At 39.6% G+C, this 26,458-nt stretch overlaps 1 long non-coding RNA gene across 6 annotated transcripts in view; it reads right to left on the bottom strand.

Moving 5' to 3' along the window:
- LOC106557902 overlaps positions 1–26,458 on the bottom strand; it is a 402,448-nt gene that overhangs the window by 70,814 nt on the left and 305,176 nt on the right. For 5 of the 6 annotated variants that reach the window (XR_005355539.1, XR_005355541.1, XR_005355536.1 and 2 more), the window contains exon 1: positions 21,615–21,740. The exons of the other annotated variant lie outside the window; for it this stretch is intronic. This is a non-coding gene — a long non-coding RNA (uncharacterized LOC106557902). Of the gene's footprint in view, positions 1–21,614; positions 21,741–26,458 lie in introns of those variants that run through there. 6 annotated transcript variants of the gene reach the window in all.

Raw genomic sequence — 26,458 nt, 5'->3', positions numbered from 1 at the left:
AATATTAAAAGTACAAAAATATTTTTTAAGTTTTCTTTATTTAAGTAATCTCTACACCCAATGTGGGGCATGAACTCACATCCCCAAGATCAACAGTCAGGCATTCTTCTGACTGAGTCAGCCAGGCACCCCAAAAGTATGAAATGTTTTTAAAGAAATTTAAAGGAAATGTAACACAGAAAGAAGGTGTGAATGAGGAAGTTAGCAAACATTTTAACAAATCTAAGCATGTGCTTAAACCACATAAAAATTAACATGGCAACTAATTTGGGGAATTAAATATTTGGTGATACCAAAATACTTGACAACATATAAGACAGAAGTTGTGAGAATGGTTAAGATATTCTAAATCTGACGAATTCAGAAAAGCTATTGATTACTTCCAAGAAATTGCAACAGAAAACTTTCAAACTGTTGTGTGCATAGAAGGAAGGGAAGGAGGGACGCTCGGATGGCTCAGTGGTTAAGAGTCTGCCTTTGGCTCAGGTTGGGATCCTGGGATTCTGGAATCCTGGGATAGAGTTCCCCATCAGGCTACCCGTGGGGAGCCTGCTTCTCCCTCTGCCTATGTCTCTGCCTCTCACTCTGTGTCCCTCATGAATAAATAAAGAAAATCTTAAAAAAAAAAAAAAAAAAAGAAGGGAAGGAATAAAGGAAATTCAGTGACTCCAATAAAATGTTGGAGAGGGAAAATCAAAAAGCCAATAAAATCTATAGAACAAATAAGATATTATAAGTAATGACAACTTTCAGTTACATGAAGCTTCTGTGTGCTAAGCACTGCTCTCAGTGTTTTACAAGTATCGATCCTTTATTCCTCCCAACAATCCCATCAAGTAAGTCAACCAATAATAAACCCTCATGTCACTGAGGAAAAAGGTGAAGCAGAGGAAGGTTAAGCAATTTGTTCAGCAGCTAGAGCTATGAAGTACTAGAGACTGAGTAAAAAGACACAAAGTATACACCAAAATAACTAAAATGTTTTGTTGCTTCCAGGAATGAATCCAAGCATGTTAGTAATTGCAATAAGTGAACTGCATTAAACCCCCAAAATAACAACAAATTCTCAGGCTATATTGTCTTTTTAAAAGGTCAATGAGATCAAAAGCTAGATGTTTGTAAGTATAACAGACAAACCTCAGTCAAGACTCTTCATGAAAAAGAGAAAGGATAAAGAAAATGAAAATAAAGAACATAAACAAGACAAACCTCAGATCACTATTAAAATGTACAAGTTTCAGCAAGGTTGCCAAATGGATAAAAAAAAATCAAAATCAATATAAAAAAACTATTGCCTTCATCCCAATATAATCCTGCAGGTGATTTAAAATATACTTTAAAAAAATACTATTTCTAATCACCCTCTAAACTGAAATGTCTAGGAATTAAATAATATACATTAATTTTTAAGAATAAAATGTAGAAATTTAAAAGACATCCAAGACAACTTTACCATATGAAGAGACACACAGTCCTTTGGATGGGGAGACTCGGTAAGGTAAAGATGACAACTATGCCCAAAGTAATCACTGATTTAATTAAATGCCTATAAAAATAAGTGGAATATTTTGGTGAAAAATTGCCAGCAATTGTAAAAATCATTTGAAGGGACAAGAATACTCAAGACAACTTTGAAAAGAAAGACTCATTTCATCATATAGCAAGGTTAATTAAACAGTATTAAGAATAGTAATAATAATAATGGAACTGTAGAACATAGGCTCCAGTCCTAATTTAGCCACAAAAGAATTTATGTGTCTTTGGATAATGTATTTAATTATCTTGGACCTTGGTTTCTCCATGTACCCCACATGAATGAAGATGCCCTTGCAGACACTAGAACTTCCCTGACTGTTCAACATAAAACATCCCCTCTACAGTAACTTACTTTGACATAGCCTTGTTTGGGAGAGGTTTTTTTTATGCACACTTGCTGTCTTTGAAATATTAGCCGTCATAAAATTATTGTCTCTCGCCCACCCAACCAAAAATAAAAATAAAGATGACACATAAACAAAACAAGCTTGAGAAAAACTATTAAAATATTTGTCTAACAAACCCCGAAGGGCATATGCATGGCTTAGAGTTTGAACTTTCCCTTCAAACAAGGTACAGAACAGAACATTGATCACTATCCCCAGGCCTATCACACAAATTCCAACTACAAAAGACCATATTCACTCCATCAAGATTATTCCATATGGAATTGCCTAAAAAACTGTTAAGATGAAAAAAGTTTATTGTTCAGAAATGTAAAAGAGAGCTGGGTTCAAACCCCAGCTCGCCTAGGTACCAGGTGAGCCAACATACATATCACTTATCTTAACCTTACTTCTTTGTGTATCAAATGTGGTCAATAGCAACCATTTCTTAAGGCTAATATGACAATTACATAAGATTACAAATTTATTATTGTAAAGACTTTAAAATAGCACTTGAAATCTCTTGGGTGCCAAATAAACTGTCTTCTTTCCAAGAAACAACAGGCAGAAACTGGTAGAACCAAAAGTAACTAATCTCAAAATAATAGGCAACACTAATATCATGGGTTTTAGAAATAACCACAACAGGGAAGAAGAAAGAAAGAGGATCCTGACTAGGAATTTTAATTATAAATACAGCCTTCTACTTCCCATAGCCCAGTGCTTGACAGGCATGGACATGTTTGTGGACTGGGGTACAGAGGAAGATATTTAAGGGTGAGGCAGTTGGTACACACACAAATTGTACTACAGGATGAAAGCCTTTAAGCATTCCCAATAATTTCTAGGGGTTGAGTACAATGTGATCGTCTGCAGAATGGTAGTAAAAGGATAGTTTTGTCACTGTGCACAGCTCTTTATTTTCAGCGAGAGAAGTGAAATAGGATTAGCAATGCAGGAGAATGCTTTGCTTTAGTATTTTAGACAGTCTTGTTTGCTCTATCATCAGAGTATAAATAAGTCAAAATGAATTCCATGTCCTGTGGATGAAATGAAATGGAGTCTCTAGGCTAATTTTCTCCAATATGAAGAGAGAACATCCTGTGATTGAAGGCTGTTGTCAATTTTCACAGATCCAACAATAATGTATTGAGTGCTAAGTCAGATGCTACTAAACTCTCATGTTGTATCACTTTATGTCCAGTTCTACCAGATGTATCAATTGGTCTAACTTATAAAGTTCTAACAGATACATCAATTAATTCTAGTCTCAGCTTTTTTTGAAGTTTACCTTCTCTATAATTCATTTTTTCAACCAACCAATTCTCGAAATCTCATATGCCACAAACTCAGATATTTATCTTCACAACTCAGTAAGGCTACCTGTCTCTCCCTGGGTTCTCCTACTCAAGTCTGTAGTTTGGACAATGCCCTGAGACGGAAAGTCTGGATAATCACAGAGTCAAACACTGCACTAGACATTAGAAGTCCAAGAAGGGGCAACAGGGATAGGCAGGTCTTTGCCCCATGGGGATTATATGTTAGTGGGGAAAAGAGAAAAAATAGATAAATTTATAAGTTACCAAAAGAAAACGATAAATTTCATGCAGGAAACAATGATATGTATATTCAACAATGATATATAAGAATGGATTAGGGTGACTTCCTTAGATGGGATGATCAGGGAATATAGCTCAGAGAAGGTAGTCTATAAACTGCAACTCTAAGGATAAGGAAGTACAGTATCGAGTATTGAAAAAATGCACTTTAGAAAGCAATTCATATGCAAAGGTCTTAAGATGACAAATAGCCTATGAATTACTACAAGGAGAACTGTATGGTCAGAACACCTTGAACAATGGTGATAATGGTGAGGCATTGGACTGGTATGATAGACTAGAGTTAGGTCTTTGCAGATTGCATTAAGGAGCTTGAACTTTATTCTGAGCGCAAAGGAAGACATTGAAAGTTTTAAATAGGATAATGATAGTATTCAATTTACATTCTAGAGAAGGTCACTCTTGCTGTTGTATGGAGAATGAATAAGAAGAGCAAAATTGGAAGATAGCAAATTGGTATAGAGGTTATTATAATAATGAGATGAGAGGTAATAATCCAAGTTGTTATCAGGCAAGATGATAAGAATTAGAGGGATATGAGAGAGGCATATCTCAGAAACAAAACTGATAGGATTGTTAATGAGCTGAATATGGTATGTGAAAGAAAAGGTGGAATTGATAGGACTTCCACGTTCCTGACTTGAATAATCTGGTAGAAGTTGGTGTCACTTAGTGAACAGTGAAGACACGAGAAATGATACTTTGAGTGAGGCTATGCTAAGGGTTCTGTTTGGGAGAATGTGAAGTTTGGGATATCTATTAAAGATCCAAGGAGAAACATGAATTAGCCAGTTGTATATGTACAACTAGAATTAAGAGATAAATTCCAAATTTCTAACCTTAATAACTAATTTTGCTCCAGTAAAAAAAAAAAAAAAATGCAATTATTGACTTCTACTTCTGGCTTTAAGTGAGTACTAGTGGCTGGAATCACCATCTTATGATAAACTATCAACTATGCAAAAAGTATTTTTGGACCCTAGAAAGAGATAGCCCAGGACTTAGATAACTGAGAGAAGAAGGAAAAAATTAGATGAACTCTATTATCACCCACCTGGAGGCCAATTCCTGACTGTAACCCAGAGGGAGAATCTAAACAGAGACAGTGGTCTTATTCAATTGAAATGGATATGTGAGTTCAGGAAAGATGAAGTTTCTAGAGTCAGGGAGAGACAATTTCTGAGAACAGAAAGCAATATACAGAAAGAGGCTCAAAAGTCTGAATGGGAGTTCTCTTGACTCTTTGGCTGAGTATCAGCCATTACATGTTATGTGCAAAAACAATTTCTGAGAAAAGAATGAACACCAGGAGAACTATAGCAGAATTCTTAGTGGTCAATAGTACTGGAAATTGTTTAGCTTTGCTCCATCCAAAGTAGAGAGGCCTCACTGAATAAACATGGCAATCAGTAGACACAAAAAAAGTCCACACTCTTCAAGTAGGGATGAATCTCTTATAGAATAAAGGCCACTGTAGTCCAACTCTTAGAGATTTTAAAAATAAGTTCCAAAAAAAAAAAAAAAATCAAACTAATCTGTAATAACTTTCCACAAGAAACATGTTTAATACTCTTTAAAGATAAGTAACAATAATGAGCAATCAGTAATGTAAAATTCACAATGCCAGGCATTCAAAAAAAAAAAAAAAAGAGGAAGGAAGGAAAAAAAAAGAAAGAAAGAAAGAAAGAAAGAAAGAAAGAAAGAAAGAAAGAAAGAAAGAAAGAAAGAAATGCTAGAATTCAAAGAAGCAGGAAAATATAGTCCATAACCAGGAGAAAAATCAGGCAAAAGAAAGAGGCCAGATGAGAAAATTAATAGGTAAGGACGTTAAAACCGTGATTATAAATGTTACACACAAAGATGTCAAAGATAACATGAACATAATGAGCAAAGAAATAGATATAAAGAAGAACAAAATATAACTTCTTGAGATAAAAATTTACACTAATATTTAATAGATTAGATTCTGTGAAAGAAAATATCAATAAACTTGAAGACAATAAAAAAACTATCCAAAATGAAGCATACAAGGAGAAAAGTACTAAAAGAAAAACATAAAATGAACAGAGTTCACAACCAGTATGATAGCACCAAGTGGCCTAACATATTGGAGTTCCAGAAGGAAAAAAAATGTGGCAAGGGAGTACAATTAGAACAGGAAAAATGAATGAAGATATTTGAAGGAATGATGGCCTAATGATCCATATCTGATGACAACTATAAACCTGTAGATCCAAAAAGCTCAATAAAACTCAAGCAAGATAAACACACACATGTATGTGTACATATACACATATGCAAAAATATACACACACCCCTATGCACTTCATAATATTGTTAAAATATAGGAAGAGAGAATTTTTAATTATTCAAAGAAAAAAATACATACTCATCAGAGAAACAAAGATAAAATTTAGTCTAGATTTATTATTCAAAACTATATTTGGGGTAAAAGACCAAAAACAATAAACAACAGAATAGCATCTTTATGCAGGGAGCAGGAAATAATTGTCAGCCTGAAATTCTTTCTCTAGTGAAAATATCTTTCCAACTAAAAGTCAATTGGAAATTGTTTCAGGCTAACTGAATTTGTAAACAAATTTTACTACAAGGAATCTTAAAGGAAATTCTTTAAACAAAAAGAAAAAAATAAACAACAGATAGAACACATAGAAAACAAACAGTAAGATGGTTTATACACTAGATCCATGAGCAACACAGGGATTGGGGTACTACCCCTGCTTCCAGGTAGTCAAATATCCTCCTATAACTCTCTCTCTTTTTTTTTAAAGACTTTATTTATTCATGAGAGACACACAGAGAGAGAGAGAAAGGCAGAGACACAGGCAGAGGGAGAAGCAGGCTCCACGTAGGAAGCCCGATGAGGGACTCGACCCTGGGACTCAAGGACCACGCTCTGGGCCAAAGGCAGGTGCTAAACCACTGAGCCACCCAGGAACCTTTCTTTTTTTTCTTTAAGCAGGCTCCATGCCCAGTTGGATCCTAACGTGGGGCTCAAACTCACAACTCTGAGATTAAGACCTAAGCTGAGATAAAAAGTCACATGGGCAAACTAGATATTTAGTCCCTATTTCAAACATCCTCCAAGATCTCAGCCTCCATTACCCAAAGCCTTTCACTGATATTTTACCCTGTTTTTCTTTTCATCTCATTCTTTTGATTCCATTCTCATAGGGACTCTCAAGGTAAAAGTCCTTTGATCCACATAATGTTTACCTAGTTTCAAAAGAAGTTCAGGTTTTTAGACTGGGAATTAGCCTGGGTGTCAGACTGGGGATTTCCCCCACACACACCCCAACGTTAATACAACTTCGAGAAGACAAAGAACATTTCACATTTCTTTAATTCTTAAGATCCTATATCGGATACAAGCTATTTCTACGAAGCAGACTATTCTATTGTGGCTCTCTGAGGTTATACACTAGGCTTCCTCAGATACATGACAAGGCAGCCTAAACCAATGAGTACTGGAATCAGTACAACTGACAGTTAAATCCATCAATCAATTGTACTTTTTCTTTTTTTTTTGAATTCCAGGCCTTTCGATTCCATTCTTTGGACTCTTTCAGAGTCTTCCCTTGCTATTTTAGTCAGTCAGGGGGAGGAAAAAATGTTGAATTCTAAAATGGTATACCGTCTTTTTGCCTTTCTTAGAAGCATACAAAAAAAATAATTTTTCAATACAATAAATTATATAATTATGATAAATATAATAATTTTCCATAATGGAAAGAGTGGATGTCTATGCTACTACCTCGAAAGAATTGCCAAGAAGGCAAGATCTGTGGTCTCTGCGCCTAATAATATAAGATCGACATGTTTAGCATTAACTAAACTATGTAAAAAACAATCTGCTGTGGTTAATTTTTAAGGTAATAGGCTTGTCTTAAAAAGCTATCACTTCAAGGAAATAAGGATCAAACAAATGTATCCATGTAAGTCACTCAATGAAAATTTCCTATGATTTCTAAAGAAGGAAAAATAAAATGAGTATCTTGGAGAAATGAGCAGTGGCGCATCTCATTAGTTACTGCAATTTTACATTAAGTGGGCTTTACTTATCTCTTTTCCAGATTAAATCTCTGATATGCTATAGTCATCAATCTATAAAATGACAGTAGGGCAGCCCTGGTGGCTCAGTGGTTTAGTGCCGCCTTCAGCCCAGGGCATGATCCTGGAGACCCAAGATCGAGTCCCACATCGGGCTCCCAGCATGGAGCCTGTTTCTCCTTCTGCGTGTGTCTCTGTCTCTGTCTCTCTCTCTCCATCTCTCTGATGAATAAATAAATAAAGTCTTTAAAAAATGACAGTATCCCCTCTAAAAGCTAGGGCAGCAAAACTTTGATGTTTCTCATAATGGAGTCAGAACAATCTCTCAAATTCATATTATTCTGTGCATTGGTCCCAAAACAGTGCTAATTTTTGTTCTCGAATTCTGCAAGAAAACATCTCCTCTCGCTTTTATTTGCAGCCTCTTCTGAACCTAGGACTCAGATATAAATCCATGCAAGGACAGCTAATGACAGAGTGACAAGCCCTACTGTATTCATATTCACCCACCCTCCCCACCCTATTGCAGGAGAAAGCCATGTGTACCAGATATCATCTTGGTCTTTTATGCAAAGACACTCCTCCTGGCTCTTCCTTCCAATCTGTCAGATATGCCCGGGCATGTCTTCAGCCCAAAGCACACAGATGAGGCTTAAAATAAGCCATTACGCAGGGGAGAAGGGTCTGGACTCCTGCCACCCGATTTCCAGCACTGGAACCTTGTGATCCTTGCCTTCAGCTGCAGAATGTCTAAGCTTTTGGAACCACTCCTGTGTCATATTTAGGGGCACTTCTGCAGCAGCTCCAAGGATGGCATTTCAAGCCTTAGGACTAGGTGCTTTCGGCCTTTTGCCCTTACAAGGTTTCTGCTGTACTCCTGCAACCAAATCCCCACATTTTTACTGAGAGCAGGAAGCTGAACCTTAGTCCCTGCCTCAATAACCTATCTGGGAGACTCTGTGCCCCTAAGAACTGTACCTGCAAGCACCTCTTTGAACTCAGAGAACTCATCACATTCAGGTCTGACCCCTCCCAGAATGGCCTTGCTTAGCACCTACATAATTTTGAGCTTTTTCCTGACACCATTCTTCATGCAGCAGCAGGAAACCAGGCTGGATACTACCATAGACAGCTGTGAACTCCAGAGAGAGCAGCTCAGACTTGATTCAGTAGACAATAGGGAGTGAGGCTAAGCGCTTAAGCAGGAATGCAACACAAGACACAAATCAATGGAGACATTCTCACCACTTTTGCCTTATCTTGGATGCAAGCTCAAGCTCCCCCAGGCTTTTAACCCTGAAAGGGAACTAGAAATAAGGGTTCTTGAGAGCTGGTTATTCTTATTCTCACCAGGTTTCCTCTTCTTTTATATCACTTTACGTTTTAAAACAAAACAAAACAAAACAAAAAACCCTTGTTGCTATTGTGCCTACAATAATAAAACTTCTCTGGCAATGATGTACTTAGAAAACGTCCAGAATAAAATTGAAACCAACTTGGGCATTCTCAAGTATCTTAAGTGCCTTTCCAAATGTTTGAGTTCCCAAACAATTCAAAATGCATTTAGTAGGATGTTTTCCATTTCTTGCTTAAACCCAAGTGGGCTTTAAGGAAATCAGAAATCAAGCATTCCTTATCCCTTCACACTTTAGCAAGCCAAATGTGATTTGGAAAAAGCTACTCGATATCCAAGAAAATCTTTTTACTTTGTAAATGAGGGTTCCCCCCCCCCCCCTTAAAAGGGGTAATAAGAATTCTAAATGCAAACCAACTCAGAATTCTCTCCGTATAAGCTAGAAACTTAACCCATAAATGCTCAGTGTGTTTCTTTCCTAGTAATGTACTGATCTCCGTGGACGTTTTAAGAGCCATTTCACATCCTTGGTGTAATGCCCACCCTTAAATCTCGGTATCCATTTTCACGACCAAAGTGGAGTCCAGCTAAGCCACTGTATAATGGGCTTTCAAAGGACATTGTGAGCACACTGAAGGGTGTGTAGATTTTACCCCAGGTCCAAGAAAAGTGGAACCAACAGCCATGGGAGTGCTCCAGATAGATGGAAGAGCCTGAAACATATTGAAGGCCGGACAAGAGGGGAAAAAGGCCAGACTTCAAGCATAGAAGATAATATCGAGGGTTCCAAAGAAGCCCTAGAAATATCAGACACAGAGAAATAAATGGCTTTATGAATAGCCATGTAATCAATTCAGTAAGGAATAATCAGTCAGTATGCTGGCTACTAAGGCCTAGTTTGGAGAGGGAGAGAGGAAAAAGACCGAGTCCCTAAACACATAGTACGGATGTTCATTTTTAAAGGCTGATGAACATCACGGTAAAAATAAATATAACATTTTAGAAGCAAATAATGGAATGCGAAAACATGGGTAGCTGAGTAAGCAGAAAAATTCACTAAACCACTCAAAACTTAGTTTTCTCCAGTGGTTACAGAGATAATACTATTCACCTCACAGAAGAGTCTAAGAATAGGCCGTTCTAGAGTTTTTTTTCAGCATCAGTTTTCATCAGTTCTTTCTTTTTTCCCTTTGGAAATCAGAGACCTACAGATATTTTCTCCTTAGCACTTTCATAAGCAAAGACTGAGATGATCTAAAACAGCATTTGAAATTGGAAAGTGCAAAACAATTTTTTTTTAAATGTTTTTTTTTTGTTTTTTTTGTTTTTAATTTTTATTTATTTATGAGAGAGAGAGAGAGAGAGAGGCGCAGAGACACAGGCAGAGGGAGAAGCAGGCTCCATGCACCGGGAGCCCGACGTGGGATTCGATCCCGGGTCTCCAGGATTGCACCCTGGGCCAAAGGCAGGCGCCAAACCGCTGCGCCACCCAGGGATCCCAAGGAAGTCATTGTGTTGAGAGAGATAGGATCACTGGGTGGGAAAGTAAAGGGAAATGCCCCAAGAAAGCAGAGACAAGACCGAAAACACCCAGACAACCTTGGTCCTCCTCACTCATCAGGTGAAATCAGACCTGGCTCAAGGATGCTAACTACCCCTGGAGACTGGTCCACAATGGCCCTGAATCTACAGATAGCTAAACCTATGTTATCCAAATATCCACCAAGCTTGCTTATCTGTATGGCTAGTTTGGCTTCATAAAGGACTTGGACCTGGGCTTTTGGAAGTTTCCTGGACTAGGAATTACCCAGCAAGCTTTAGCAAATTGCAAGAGAGCTTGCCTAGTTAGACTCTTCTAAACCAAACTAACACCTTAAACTTCTAGAAAACAACCCAGTCATTAAGAGCAGAGTTAGGATCCTTGCAGAAAACAGACGATCCACTCAGAGTGAATAATATAAAAAGAGTTTAATAAGGAGAACACTGTTCAAGTATGGGTAGGGAAACCAATGTGAGTGACAGGTCAGGGGAAAGAGGGAGCAGAATTACTGAAGAATTATTAAACCCAAACGTTTGAAGAAGCTCTTAAGGGTCCCCAAGAAGCAAAGAAATCTGTGTAAATATGATGCACTTACAGGACACAGCCAGATATGGTGACACCCTCCCATCCTCAGGGGGAGAAAAATACCCAACCCCTACTTTCCCTCCTCTTGCGTCCCATACCTTGCCATCAGCCAAGCCAACTGAAGCTGGAGGACAAGGGAGGATCCTGGTATGATCCACGTAGGCCTGACTCTCAGGTCACAGAGCAACACAGAGAAGGGATGCAGAGGTCACAGAGAAAATAAGCAACACAGAGAGATTTTTCTAGTTGCTCTGTATAGTGGGTTGAATTGTGCGCCCCCTCCCCCAAAGTTATGTTCAAGTCTGAATCCTCCAGTACCTCATCATGTGACATTATTAGGAAGTAGGATCCTTATAGAAGTGCAGGGAAAGAAGTCTTCCCTTTGTCCCTTCTGGAATCTTTGGCTGGTCTAATAATTAAATTGATGTAAGACACATTAAGAGGAGAAAAACAACAATTTAATAATAGGTAGACCTCCTGCATCATGGGAAAGACCCAGGAAAACTGAACAACTATGAAATACCTGCAGCATCACCTTTCATACCACCTTCCACTAAAGACAAAAGACGTTGAGGGTGGGGAGTTCATTAAGGGAAGTTACCGGGAAAACCATGGTAAACAAAGGTACAGTTGTTATGAAGATTGTAGCATTGCCTTCTTAATTGATAAGAGTTTCAAAAGACTGAGCCATCCTCTTCTTCCTGGAAGGGGAGGGACACACCATTAAAAGTGGAGATTTCCCTTATAAATGTACATGTGTACAAAAAGTTGACTTGCACTTGGTTTTCAGTGCTTCTCTAGTGTCTACACGTTCTTTAAAACAACCAGCTTAAGATACTCAGGATGCCAAAGAAGCCTATCTTTGGAGGGCAAACTGCTCCCCTTCTGAAGCTATCAAGGTAAAGCGAGGTCATTGTGGTGGGCCCTGATCCAATATGACTTGTGTTTTTACGAAAAGGAGAAACTAGGACACAGGCAGATACTCACAGAGGAAGGACACACATGGAGGAAACCACGATGTGACTCGAGGGAGGCATATACAAGCCAAGGAATGCCAGAAAACTCCAGAAGACAAATGAGAGAAGAAAGAATTCTTCCCTAGAGCCATCAGAGACCATGGCCTACTGACAGCATGATCTTGGGCTCCTAGGCTCCAGGACAGTGAGAATTTGTGGGGTTGTTTTTTGGCTTGCTTGCTTGTTTTTTTTTTTTTTTAGCTGTTTTTGGTGAGGCTGTTCCAGTTGCCCCCAGGGGACTCACATGCCTACAAAGGTGCAAGTAGTCTCTGATGGAACAGATTTGATTTTTCAGAGTAGGTGTTTGCTTCAAAATGGACCTCAAAAAGGATTGCAACCAACACTTTAATAAGAAAAGGGAGATGTCAGAGAGACCTGCTCACAGTCACACCAGCAATAACCAAGATAAAACAGGAGAGTCCCAGGAAAGCTCCCTGTGCACCCTGCATTGACAGGAGGTGCAATCACTCTTAACCTAGCAGAGCTCAAACATTCTCCAACACTCTGAAATTTCCCCTAGGATATCATCTAAGTTGAAGTATTCTCCAGAATGAATGACAAGTGGCATCCTTTCCTGAGCTCCCATATCTCTGAAGTACTAGCAGCTTTTAAAGGGGTAGCTTTCAAAGGAGTTAAAGAATCCATTTCAGAAATGAAAATTCGCCTTTGTTCTTTTTTAGTGCTAAGGGATAAATCTAATAATCCTGAGAGAGAGCACCATCAACCCGCTAGGACACTGTTTTACTTCCTTGTGAATTAGCAATAAAAACAAGTTACCCCAAAAAACTTATTGTTTGAGGATTGACTCTTCCACATATTCAAAAAAAAAAAAAGTTAAGAAACTACAGAGTCAGCAATGTAGACTTTTAGGGGTGAGGGGTTGCGGGCGGGGAAAGGAGAGAAAGAAAGCAAGCTCCACCTAGAACAAATAGGTTTCCTACAGCGCTGTGAGGTTCCTTATCTAGAGGAAGCTTTTGTTTACTTGTCAATCAAGGCCAGCAGATCTTCTGAGGACTGGCCACACCTTGGGCTGGGGAATGCTCAGGAAGGAATGTGGAAAGCTGAGGGGAGAGGCTGTTTCCTGATGGCTCAGCTACTGGCAAGTGTTTGGACCCTGGGAAAGTCGCCATGTAGGAATTCCTCTCTGAGGAGAGGAGCGGGAGCAGCAGGAACAACGCTATGATCCCCTGGTGGTGACTCCCAGTCACAGGGCTTGAGCAACACAGGCCAACCGCAGGGAGCTGTGCCTCAACCCATCCTGGGCTCTCAGCTGCCTGTTGTCCACCACCCTGGTCCAGTACCACAGCCAACATGCAGCACCGTTCTCCAAGCAAGTTCTCTCTCAGGAAGACCATGAGCTTCACACAAGGTGGAAGTTTAGGGATGGGAGTAACTAAGAAAAGTCCAACTGGGATTTCCAACTTGCCAACTTCTCAGATGGCAGTTCTTTCAGATGAAAGATATGCTTGGACAAGACAAGTGATACCTTCGTGGGCAGTTCCTGATTTCTTCTGCAGAGATCTAAGTAGTTGGGACAGTGTCCTCCCACATAAGACAACTCAGAAATTATATAACAGCTAATTACAGGACCGCTTCCCCTGCTTCTCACCTCCCTGTGCCCGTGTTCTTTGAGCACAGCGAGCTGGGGAGACACATGGCGACTCCTCCCTGGCCAGGGCACCACTGAATGGAACATTCCTTTAATGGAAGCTCAAAGAGCTCATTTCTAAAACTGGTTTTCTCCATTTAGAAGTTTCTTCTCTGACGTCTAAAATTAAGCCATCCATGAGGAAGCATTTAACCATTCTAAGAGTTTCCTCCAGTTAGATCAAGAGAGCCAAAGTCAACCAAGAAAAATCAATATAAAATGTGCTATTCAAAACAAGATTTCCTATTTCTTAAGAGCCTAGCTGGAGAACAGCTGTTCTGATCATTTATTTGCCTTATTTTCTTCCACTCAGACATAAGCGGGACACTTAGCTTTCCCTAGGCATTTTGGAAACCTCCACGGCCTTCAACTCTGGTGCATTGGTGACCTCTAGAGGACATAATTTTGGTCGCGGTTCAATGTTAAGATTGAAAATCCATTGTTCGGGAAAGATGAATACATTATTAATTTTATAGCTGCAAAATAGGTTTTAGTCCACACAGCACAAGAGACTAAGAAGTTGTCTTCTTCCAGATAAAAACTCCAACATGTCAAATGATCCATTTTCCTGAGAGGAGTTTGTTGTTCATGAAAACCTCAGAAAAGATGGATTTGTTTTCTCGTTTTAGAGTTCATTTTCCTAAGATGGATTGGTTCTCTCTTTGTTTTAGAGTTCATTTTCCTAAGGACTCCCAACTCGGCTGAAATACTAGAGACTAGCCTAAGCGGGTGTCTTCAGCTCTTTTTTGTCTGCTCCCCATGCCTTTATGAACTACCCAGTTCAAAAAAGCATTCAAAGATCTTTGTTCTGTTCTTAAATACCTCTCAGCCCACAGGACTCAGCCCTTCCCAGAGTTCAGTGAACTCATTCACCACATGCCCCTCAATGACAGAGCTTCTCAGCCAGGTGAGGGCTCAGGGACATTCTCAAGCTCACAGAGGTTGGGTTGAGGCTAAATAATAAATAAATAAATAAATAAATAGATAGATAGATAGATAAATAAATAAATAAATGGCAATGGGGTTCTCCTTACCATTAGGGTTACCCTGAGGCCCTGGGATGGAGCTGCCTTTCTCAGCTCACTCACAGCCAGGAGCCTTGAATCACATCCTCTCTCGGAAGTGACAGAAATCAGCCTAATTGACGCAGGACCACTTAGGACCAGATCATAGGATCATGGGGGAAAAAAGTATTTAAAACCATCTGCATTCCAGGCACTTTGTCAAGGGCCTCTGTGTCCTCTCATGTTCACAACAGCCCTGCAAGGTAAATGTTCCCCTCCACAGTTCTCTGCACAGAAACTGAAACCCGGGCAGCTCGGGCTGACGAAACCACAAATGTCACTGGAAGTTGGCTTATGTGTGTGTAATTCCCACTCCATCACAAGGCTTCTAACTGCATCCAAAGTTAGAACCGAAAAAGCCAGTGGCACTCAGAGTTCAGGATGTTCACCCTACAAATCAAGAGGCAGGAAGTCCAATGACAGCCTGAGGCCAAACACTTCAGTGGCAAAGCTGGAGCTAACAGCAAGTCTTTGCATGGCCGGGCGTGTTGGGCCCCTACACACAGTCCACAACCACTGCCTTCTTGCCTTTGCAGGACCCAGAGAGGGTCACTAATACTGTCAACAGAAATACCAGGAACTACTTCTGTAGCCTGCCTTCTCCCGGTGGCCTGGTTTCCACAGCAAGGAGATCTATCTGAGACCCTCAAGGAACCCTGTGAGGCTCCCACCTCTGACCCTGAGGCTTTCCTCACCAATTTCTCTTCAAGGGTGGGTGTCCTTCCTGACACCCATACCGGGGAGAACGTTGGACTCTCCGGGCAGAAGCACACATCCATTAAAAGAAGAAAGAAGAGGAGCAGGCCTGAAAACCCAAGATTAGAAGGATGAGGATGGAACTTGGATCAGCAGAAGGCATTTCTAGAACTGGAAATTTTATTCTTCTCTAAGCAACCACTTAGCATGTGACTTCTGGAAAACCCCATTAATTTTTCAGCAAGGCAGTTTCCACCTCAATATCATGTGTAGTTCTGTAAAAAAAAAAAAAAAAGAAAAAGAAAAAGATATTCTTATCCCATTGAGCTGTATAAATAAATGATAAAACCATGGTATAGCATGGTATAAAGAATAAAGGAGAGCAGGCTGGATCACCAAGCTGTACAATCCATTGATTACACAACAATGGGGATTTAAACAATTTTTGCTTCTAGGCCTTCTTTCTCCTGCCCAGTTCTGGTCCCATCCCTCAACTTAACACTTCCTCAGAAAGGTCCCAGCTCCTTCAAAACTCTTGTCGGTGAAAGCTGATAGCATCTCTAACCAAGATTTGTTAAGTCAAGAGGCTACAGCAAGTGACAAAGCAGTGGCTGGGGGATTGTGTGGGAGTTTCACTGATCTCTGTTAGCAATGTCCCCCCACTGTGGCTGTTGACTGTTTTCAGTGACTCATCTTTGCAGTAAAAAGAAGAGGTTTCTGGGAACCACCCAGATCTTCAAGGCTATTTGTAAAAAAGTGACAAGCCTCCCTCATTAGGAATCAGGGGTGGAGGCGGGGAGGGGGCTTCCTCTCAAGCCTAAGGAACTTGACAAGTTAAATCTTATTAGTTTGGCCGGTAGCAATCATTCCAGAGAGTAGGTCAGGAAAAGTCCCATGTCAGTTGGCCAGTGAGCCGGAGCTCAGTGATGCTTTGGGGAAGTACAGGAAGACCATCACGCTCCATGGGGGGTTGCCCCACTGCAGGACCGTGAGGCTGTAGTATGGATACAGCTAAAGACTTCAGCTGCTTGAAAACTTTCCTCTGAGTTTTCACATCTGATCTGCCCTGTTCCAATCTCAAGGCCAGTTGTCCAATGGTCACTAGCACAGGCACTAATTAGAAAAGCCCTTTCAACCTTCTCCTCCATCTTTTTGCCATAATGGAGCCATTCATAACAGAACTACAGCAGGGGTCCTAGCAAGCAGGAAACTGCAGACTTTTTCCTGAGGAACCTGTGCTGTTCACCTTCTCCTAGTTCCTACCCCAGGAAGGATGGTTAATATAGCGTTATGAGGGGTTTTTCAAATTCAGCTATTATTTCTGTAGTGGCCACTTACTGATGTACTTCGAGGGCTGAGCAGAGTTCTGCAGCAAGGAAGATGCCCTGGCACCTTCAAATCTCCCAGGCCATACCATAAAGCAAATCCCCCCATCCCCCCCACCCCTTCTCACTAAGCAGATGCCTCATCACAATTAGAAGCACCGGCAAAGAGCTTTCAGCTGAGAAGTGCTTCAGGCAGTAAAATTGAGAAGAAGCACTTAAAAGTTTGAGATAATTGTCTGGATAAATGTAAGAAGCAAAATTTAATACTGAGCAAACATTCTCAGCAGGCTGCGAAGGCCAAACAGGTCTTCCTAGTATGACAAAAAAAAAAAAAAAAAAAAAAACAGTAAAGAGAGATGAAACAAAGATCTGATTTACAGATAAAATACTGCTTTTCTATGTCTAAGAATATGGAACTGGGGGATTTTTAGTCCAGTTACAGATTGCTAGGGTCCTAGAGAAGAGAAAAGAGAGAATGAGTCACCAGAGAGCAAGCACAGTGACATCCAGGCTGATGGAGTTTCAGCTGGGAGAGGTAGTTTCATGGAGTAAATTTTGGTTTGTTTTTTTTTAATGCTTTACCAGAAGCAGGATGAATTCACTTCTTCTACAGCCCAGGAGGCAGAGTAGAGACACTCAAATAATGATGAGACTTATAAACAGAGACTATAGCTGTTCCCTAGTGCAAAGGGAGACCACCTCCTCAGAGAAAATACCATATAATCGTTGAGGTACCTGGATCATCTTGTTAGTGGTACCTATCACCTTTGAAAATCAAAGCTGGTTCTGTGTACATTTAGCAGTTGTTAGCAATGAAACAGAGGCTACTTTGTTTTATTCATGGTGTTCCTGGGCAAGTCTTGGTTGAACATTTCACTGTTTGCTTGTGCTCCATTTCTGGGAAACACTCCTCCTAGTGCCTTCCTGGTCCCAGGGCTGATAGATGCTCAAGACCTGTCTTTGAGGTGGTCCCTTCCTGGCTAGCCATTGGCTCCTCCAGAACTCCTGCCAGGGGCCAGCTAAATGCCAGGAGCCAGCAGAGCTTTTTGTAAGTAGTATCGCATTTAATTTTCACAACCACCCCCGGAAGGTAGGTAACTGCAGTAATCATTATTGCCTTTGGCTGATGAAGCATTATTGATTGCCTTTTTCTGGACAAGGTTGAGTCAACTGCACAAAATCAAGCAGTAAGTCAACACTAGAGAAGGGACCCTACAAAATCTTGACCTCAAAGTGTCTACTCTTGGCTCTTAACAGCAAGTGGTGCTGAATGGCCAGATCCTGGATCTAAGAGCAATTGTTCTGACCCCATCATTAGTTTTCTACTTTGCCAAGGCTGCTTCATAATACCACATAGCACCTTAGTTCTCAGGTGACTCTTCCTACTTTGAAGGTAGGGACACTGCCAGCCCAATGACTCATCTGTAGTAGACATTCAACTCTTAGTTGTCAATCATCTTTCATTTTCAGGAGAGAACATGATGGTTTAGAAATTGCCTAGGCTTTGGAATTTGGTTAATGTGCATTGAAATGGCTTAACAGTTTGAGCAACTAACTAGGTCTCTCTAGGGCTGGAGTTCCTCAGATATAACACAGTATTGCTGAGGGCCTACCTACCTGATGGGTTTTTATTTATTTTTTATTTTTTTGAAGATGGAACAAGTCAGTTTGTGACAGAAGGCTATGCAATAACCAACACATTTGGGGGGATTTAATGTATGTTCCTTCTCTTCCCTGGATATAACAGGACACAGACACTATCAGATTGAAACCTTTAAGAGAAAGCGAAGTCAACATAAAAATAATACTAACCATAAAATTAATAGTAAATAATGAAGAATAATACTAATCATAAAACACATTTTTAAAAAAACCACCAAACTTCATGAGCAAGGAATATCTCTCAATATGAAGACTTACTAAATTCTCATAGAAGCAAATGATTTAGCACACTGGTAAGTACACGTCTAGCAGGAATACTTACCATTCATCCTGGTAGAGCTGATTTTTTAAATTATAAAATCCAGTTGGGAGCTGAAACTCAGTACTCTGAAATTTGTAAGGTAACTAGTTGCTAGAATCTGAGCTGAAGAAGGAGCTATCTAAAACCATTACAACATGGGTATGTTTGTGGGGGTGGGAGTGTGTGGGCATGGGTGCCTAGCTCTCTTGAATCATAATGTCTTAGATCCAGATATGAATTGATAAATTATTTTAGTAGAGGTTTTATGACTCAAAATATTGTGGGTTTTTTCATGGTAAAAAATGTAGAACATGCTTCATCTAGTGTGGTTTAAAAGGGATTTTTTTTCCAACATGCATAAGTGAGGGCATTCATAAGTTTTTTTTTTTTAAGATTTTATTTATTTATTCATGAGAGACACATAGAGGCAGAGAATCCTTCGTTGGGTAAACTACTCCTAGTTGGGTATTTTGTCAGAGTTGAAGTTACTCCCACTGTATATAAGGTAACTTCCAATTCCTGTTCCATAAGCTTTACATGAAAATATGTCTTATGTCTTAATATATTATTTTGGAGACTGTTCAGCATGGCCTTCTGGCGCTCCGGGTATGAAAGCTTTCCTTTAGATACCCAGATTGGCTTAAATATTAAATTACATTTCCTGTAAAAATCTTATAAATGGAAGCACTTGGGTGGCTCAGTGGTTGGGTGTCTGCCTTCAGCTCAGGTAGTGATCCCGGGGTCCTGGGATCAAGTCCCACATTGAGCTCTCCACAGGGAGCCTGCTTCTCCCTTTGCCTGTGTCTCTGCCTCTCTCTGTGTGTCTCTCATGAATAAATAAATAAAATATTTTTTAAAAACTGCAGCACTATGAACCCTAAGGGTAATTATTTTCTTTTCCTGAAGAAAAAATGCTGCCAAGTAATTATGAAACATCTTTTTAATACTTGAATTTTTACTAGACATAGATGTCTTCAGCTTGGATCTGTATCGTATCACCCCTGTGTGTTCCTTAAAATGTCAAATAAACTGGTTAAGAAATCTCTAAACTTGTACAAATTCAGAGTTTAACTTAACTCAGTAATTTTCAACTAAAAATTGCCAATGAGTTTTCTATTCTATATTGGTCTCTGTGCTATCAAGAGCAGAAGTGATTTACTCTTAAAATGGTCTTTGAAAGAATTAAATGCCACTGGTGCTGAGCTCTGAAGTTAACTTTTAAAGTAAGCAGATTTTCCCCTTAAAGAATGTTGCTAAAACCTACCATGTCCCCCATCTCCTCCCTTAGTTCTCAGAGATGAAAAATGTGCTCTGCTATTGTTAAGCTCCTGGCACATTCCTTATTCCAAAGATGGTAAAATACAAAAATAACTATGTACCTTAAAACTGAATATTGAAATAAGAAGTCTGAAGATAGAAAATCCATGGTAGATTCAATGAGGAGAATATGAAAGGGGCTCATTGTATCCTTCTGTTTCCCATGGCTTGTGCTCTCATGGTCACAAGATGGCTACTAGAGCACCACACATCATGTCTATGCTCAAAGGAGATAAAAAGAAGGACAGGATAGCAGTGGTCTAACAGCCATTTTATCTGAAAAGCTAATCTTTTTCAGAAGCCTCCTAGTAAGAGAATGTGATTTCTGACTAGCTTAACCTTATCTCAAATCATGAAATAAACCTATATAATTACTATTCCAAACAAAATTGAGGTTCTATTAACAATAAAGGAGGCAAAGAATAGTTCTTTGGGTGTTTCAGAGACAACCAACTGTATCTGTTGCATACTGTAAAAAAAAAAAAAAAAGACATTCCTTTAAAACTTTAGCTACTCTCCTTAAATTAGAAGTTGGAAAAAAATAAAAACCCTCAAATTTCTGTTATGCCAATATCATCTACCTAAGCAATAATAAAAATAAGATACTTCTACATGGAAAAAAAGAAAGAAAGTTGGAGAAAAGTCTCTGGTTTCAGACTAGAGAAATAAGCAAGTGTCTGATAGAGACTGGCATTTATAAAAGTCACTGACTTTTTTTTTAGTGATCTAGAACTCACTAATATACTTCACCACATTTTAATGCTATAAATTTCAAACTTTCAACTTCAAATCTTTTATTATGTGCTTCATCCCCCTTCCCTATCAAATGTTGGATATTTTCAATAAATTATCTGCCTATAGTATAATCAGTATCAAATAGATTAAATAGTCTGTTCGGTGTTTATAACATAGGCCCATTTCACTGGTATGATTAAATGACAGAACTTTGAAAGTGCCATTTAATAGGTATTTCAATTTCTGATAAGGATAATGAGGATAATTAGTGGAGTACCTTTCAGTGGCCCCAAATGTGCTGTTATCTACCCAATTCGTGGATCATTTTTATTAGCACCTACACACTCATCTCCTCCTGCAGTAAGTAATTAGTAATGGAGAAGAATGAACCTAACACGTTCTTCTGTGGGGCTTATTAAATAAATGCTAAAATTAAAGTAATACGAAATCCCCAATAAACAGCTAATCTTGCTGTGATGTGGACTTGCTTGAGAATAATATGAAAACAAATGCAATGAACACCTTTCTAAATTTTCTCAACTGCTCTTTAAGAGTAAATCCTCATCAAGACAAAACAGAGTCCTTTAGGGCAGAAAAAGAATCCTTTTATTCTTAGACCTAGTAGTCCATAACGTGCCAGGATTTTATGTAAACCTGATATGAGAAAAATCTAACTTATCCAGTAAGTTCAAGAGTCTCCAAGCCCAGCAGACAGAACCCTTACCAGCTCTATGACTTTAATCACTTAATTACACTTACTCTCTGAGTTTTCAATCACCTATCAGGGTTCCTACTCAGTGTAGATTTTCCAACAAATGGCTGATTCTAATTAGCATTAAAAATTAACCAGCCTCTATTTCAACAAGGTCAAACTTAGAAGGGGAGTTTCCCAGCTAGCTCCTGACCCCAAAACACGTGTCATCTGCCATGTGATTATGATGCAGTGATTCATGCACTTGGGTTAGGTTGAGGCAGCACTTCCCACAGACTATAAGGTCTCTAAGGGCAAAAGTGTATTGATCTTTGTAGCTACTCTTCTTATTTCTAGCATAGAATTTCTATTTTAATACAATAGGAATAAATGCTTATTGAAACAAACACACCTTTTTCACTTACTTGCAAGGTGTCCTTAGAATTATATGTATTTGAGTGAGGAAAAAGAAAGGAAAATAACAAAAACCTATCAGGTCCCTTTCAGAAGGAACAGAGAATGAAAGAGAAAGTAGAATGTGTCCCAAATGAGATAAACAGTGAGAAACTGTCACAGAGAACCTTTGTGGGATTACCTAGAGGCAGATAAAGCTTGTACCTAACACATCAACAAGACAGAAGCACCAGAAGAAGTTTCAGTAATTTATAGCTTCAGAAAAGAAAATTCCAATAAAATGTAGTCATCATGGAAAATATCAGGACTTATTTTTTCCATAAAAAATAAGTAGTAATTTATTCTTTTAAATTATAGGAGATGGGTCTTAAAATGTTTTCAGGGTTTCTGGTCTTTTAGTGTTTTAAACAGTTTTTTTTTCCTGTTTTAATGTTTTAAAACATTAAACTGACCAACAACTGCCTCACCCCGGTGAACAAGGTTAGTGGAAAGAGAGGTAAACCATACTGATAGTATGTACCATACACAGCCATTGTGGTCCATGCCAACACGTTTGTGTAAACCCCTGCCAGAACTTGTCCATCTAGAGAAGACTGAGACACAGTTACCAACTCAAAGGCCTAGAGGGATGAAGCAGACATTTTTGTTCTTCCTTTCAACATCTCCCCTTCTAGTAGAATCACAACTGTGTTCAGATACACACCTTCCCCCAGGTACAGGCCAGGAATTTTTAGTGTATACCAAAGCTAGGCAACCATATACCTACTGCCAGAACATTTCCATCACCTCACAAGAAAGCCCATATTCATCAGTAGTGGTTCCCTATTCCTTTCTCCTCTTCCCCAGCAACCATTGATGCACTTTCTGTTTCCATACTTTTGCCTATTTCGGGTATGTCATATAAATAGGAGAAAAACACATGTGATTTCTTTCTCACTGGCCTCTTTCACTTTCCATACTGTCTTCCAGATTCTGGCATGTTTTAACAGTTACCAATACTTGGTTCCTTCGTGCTGCTGAATGACACTCCATTGTGCGGATAGACCACATTTTATTTGACCACTTAACAGTTAGTGAATGTTTGGATTATTTTTATATTTTGGCTATTGTGAATAATGCTGCTGCAAACATCTGTGTACACTTTTTATGTGAACACACCTTTAGTTCTCTTGGGTAGATCCTTAGGAGGATTTTGATTTTTACTCTGAGTAAGACTGGACATCATTGGAAAGTTCTGAGCCAAGTAACGATTTACATCTCTCAAAGACTATTCTCAATTCTATGGTTAAGATCAGACTGCATATGGAAGCAGACAGATCAATCTGAGGCTGCTATTTTTTTTTAAAGATTTTATTTATTTATTCCTGAGAGACACAGGGAGAGAGGCAGAGACACAGGCAGAGCGAGAAGCAGGCTGCATGCAGGAAGCCAGATGTGGGACTCGATCCCGGACTCCAGGATCATGCCCTGGGCCGAAGGCAGGTGCTAAACCGCTGAGCTACCCAGGGATCCCTGAGACTGTTCTTTTTTAATAGTGAAAGTGGCTAAGACTAGGAATGCAGCAGAGGTAGTCCTGAGAAGTGTTTATAGGGTAAATATACTGAAAGTAAAGCTTACTGGATTCCCAGATGAAAATCATACAGGGTACGAGGTAAAACAAAGTCAAGGAAGACCCCAAAATTTTTGTCCTGAAGAACTAAAGAAGTAGAGGTGCCATGTACTGAAAGAATAAATATTGCAGAACAAACTGAGGGAGAAGATCACAAGTTTGGGATTGCATGATCAAGATGCCCAAGTGGAGAACTAGGGTGTAGAGTTAGATTTGCAGTTTATAGAGAAATGCAAGATGCAAGTTTCAGAAGTCATTGTATGGGTGGTATTTAATATATAATCATCTCAGATTCTTTTAAACATAGGCAGCATCCCTACTTCCACCTTTTCAGCACTCTGTGGGTTCACCTTCTAATACCTCTGGCAAATTCCTCGTCTCTCCCTGGAAATGCCCACAAAGCATTATTCTATCTTATCTTGGCCAAAAATGAGGATATGGCCAGCAAAAACGCTATGGCCCCAAGTCTTTACTCCTGCCCAATAAAAAGGTATTTTATCCTTTCTACAAGCTTTATTTCAGTGTCAGCCCTGGGTAACACTGAGTTTTGTTAGTTATAAGATTACTTCACTGAACTCTTAACATGTCTACCAGTCTTATTAGTTTTCTGAGGACAGGAACTATCTATGGTCTGAGCAGTAGATTTCTATTGCTGTTGCAACTAACACAGACTTAGTGACTTAACACAATTGTATTATCTTACAGTTCTGGAGGTCAAAAACACAAAATTGATTTCTTTTTTTTAAAAGATTTTATTCATTTATTCATGAGAGACAGAGAGAGAGAGAGAGGAGAGAGGCAGAGGGAGAAGCAGGCTCCATGCAGGGAGCCTGACATGGGACTCGATCCCGGGTCTCCAGGACCAGGCCCTGGACCGAAGGCAGCGCTAAACTGTTGAGCCACCCGGGCTGCCCACAAAATTGGTTGCAATGGGCTGAAATTGAGGATCAATAGGATGCTGTTTCTTTCCAGAGTTTCCAGGGGAGAATCCACTTCTGTATCTTTTTCAGTTCTAAATACCACCTACACTCTTTGGCTCATGGTCTCATTCTTCCACCTTCAAAGCCAACAATGCTGGGATGAGATCTATTAATGCTTTGATCTTCTCATTCTCCTTCTTCTGCCTCCCTCTTCCACTAATAAGCACCCTGTGTTAGACTCACTTGGATGATGCAGGATACTCTCCCCATTTCACATCAGCTGACTGGCAACCCTAAAATATATGCCTTAAAGATTTTATTGAGAGAGAGCAAGAGAAGAGGTGAGGGGCAGAGGGAGAGGGAGAAGCAGTCTCCCCCCTCCCCCAGCAGGAAGCCCAAAGCAGAACTAGATCCTAGTAACACAGGATCATGACCTGAGCCGAAAGCAGATGCTTAACCAAGTGAACCACCCAGGCACCCCTCAATGGCACCTTAATTTCACCCTCTGTTTATATTCCCTTTTGTCATGAAACCTAACATATTTACCAGTTTCTGAACCAGGATGTGGGAATCTTTAGGGGCCATTTTTCTTCATATGGTGATCTGGAACCTATGGCTCCTAGCGTAATGCTTAGTGCATACCAGCACTGGTGAATGCAAGTGAAAGAATGAACTAAGAAATTAACACATCTCTGGGGACCTACAGCTGGATGTTTTCCTTCAAACCTGGAGAACAGGAAAAGTTCACTAAAATAACATACCTGCCCAATTCATTTTTAATGGAATTCAGGAGGAGAGATAGAAAGCAATTTTTGAAGGGTTTAAAATTAGCATCTCTTTAGTTGTCCATAGATCAAAGGAGTAGAAAACCTGGGATTCTGGGTGATTCAGTGGTTGAGCATCTGCCTTTAGCTCAGGGCATGATCCCAGGGTCCCAGGATCGAGTCCCGCATCGGGCTTCCTGCATGGAGCCTGCTTCTCCCTTCTCCCTCTGCCTGTGTCTCTGCCTCTCTCTGTGTGTCTCTTATGAATAAATAAATAAAATCTTTAAAAAACAAAAAGGGAGTAGAAAATCTTAAAGGAAACAAAACATTGTATTTCCGATCTTAAACATCTTACCTGTAATTTAGTGTATGGGCTATAGGTAAGATGTTTAAGATTGTGGGCTTGTGATTCTTAAGGATTCCAGAGAATTGAATTCAAATCAATCCAATACTCTGATCAACACTAACACTGAAAATAATTTTCAAGTACTTTGCCAAGATCCTATAAATGTCTCAAAGCCAGATTCTTTTTTTTATAAATTTATTTTTATTGGTGTTTAATTTGCCAACATACAGAATAACACCCAGTGCTCATCCCGTCAAGTGCCCCCCACAGTGCCCATCACCCAGTCACCCCCACCCCCTGCCCACCTCCCCTTCTACTACCCCTAGTTCTTTTCCCAGAGTTAGGAGTCTCTCATGTTCTGTCTCCCTTTCTGATATTTCCCACTCATTTTTTCTCACTTCCCCTTTATTCCTTTTCACTATTTTTTATATTCCCCAAATGAATGAGACCATATAATGTTTGTCCTTCTCCGATTGACTTATTTCACTCAGCATAATACCCTCCAGTTCCATCCATGTCGAAGCAAATGGTGGGTATTTGTCATTTCTAATGGCTGAGTAATATTCCATTGTATACATAGACCACATCTTCTTTATCCATTCATCTTTCGATGGACACCAAGGCTCCTTCCACAGTTTGGCTATTGCGGACATTGCTGCTATGAACATTGGGGTGCAGGTGTCCCGGCATTTCACTGCATCTGTATCTTTGGGGTAAATCCCAGCAGTGCAATTGCTGGGTCATAGGTCAAAGCCAGATTCTAAAGCAGTGAGAGCCAAGTAGCAAAATTTCTTAACCCACCTCCACTCCCACAGAACGGTCTACCCCCATTACACTTAATTTTTATTAGTTGTTTGTC

Source organism: Canis lupus, chromosome 2, assembly GCF_011100685.1.
Source record: "Canis lupus familiaris isolate Mischka breed German Shepherd chromosome 2, alternate assembly UU_Cfam_GSD_1.0, whole genome shotgun sequence".
NCBI lineage: Eukaryota > Metazoa > Chordata > Mammalia > Carnivora > Canidae > Canis > Canis lupus.
This window is presented reverse-complemented; position numbering and strand designations above follow the sequence as displayed.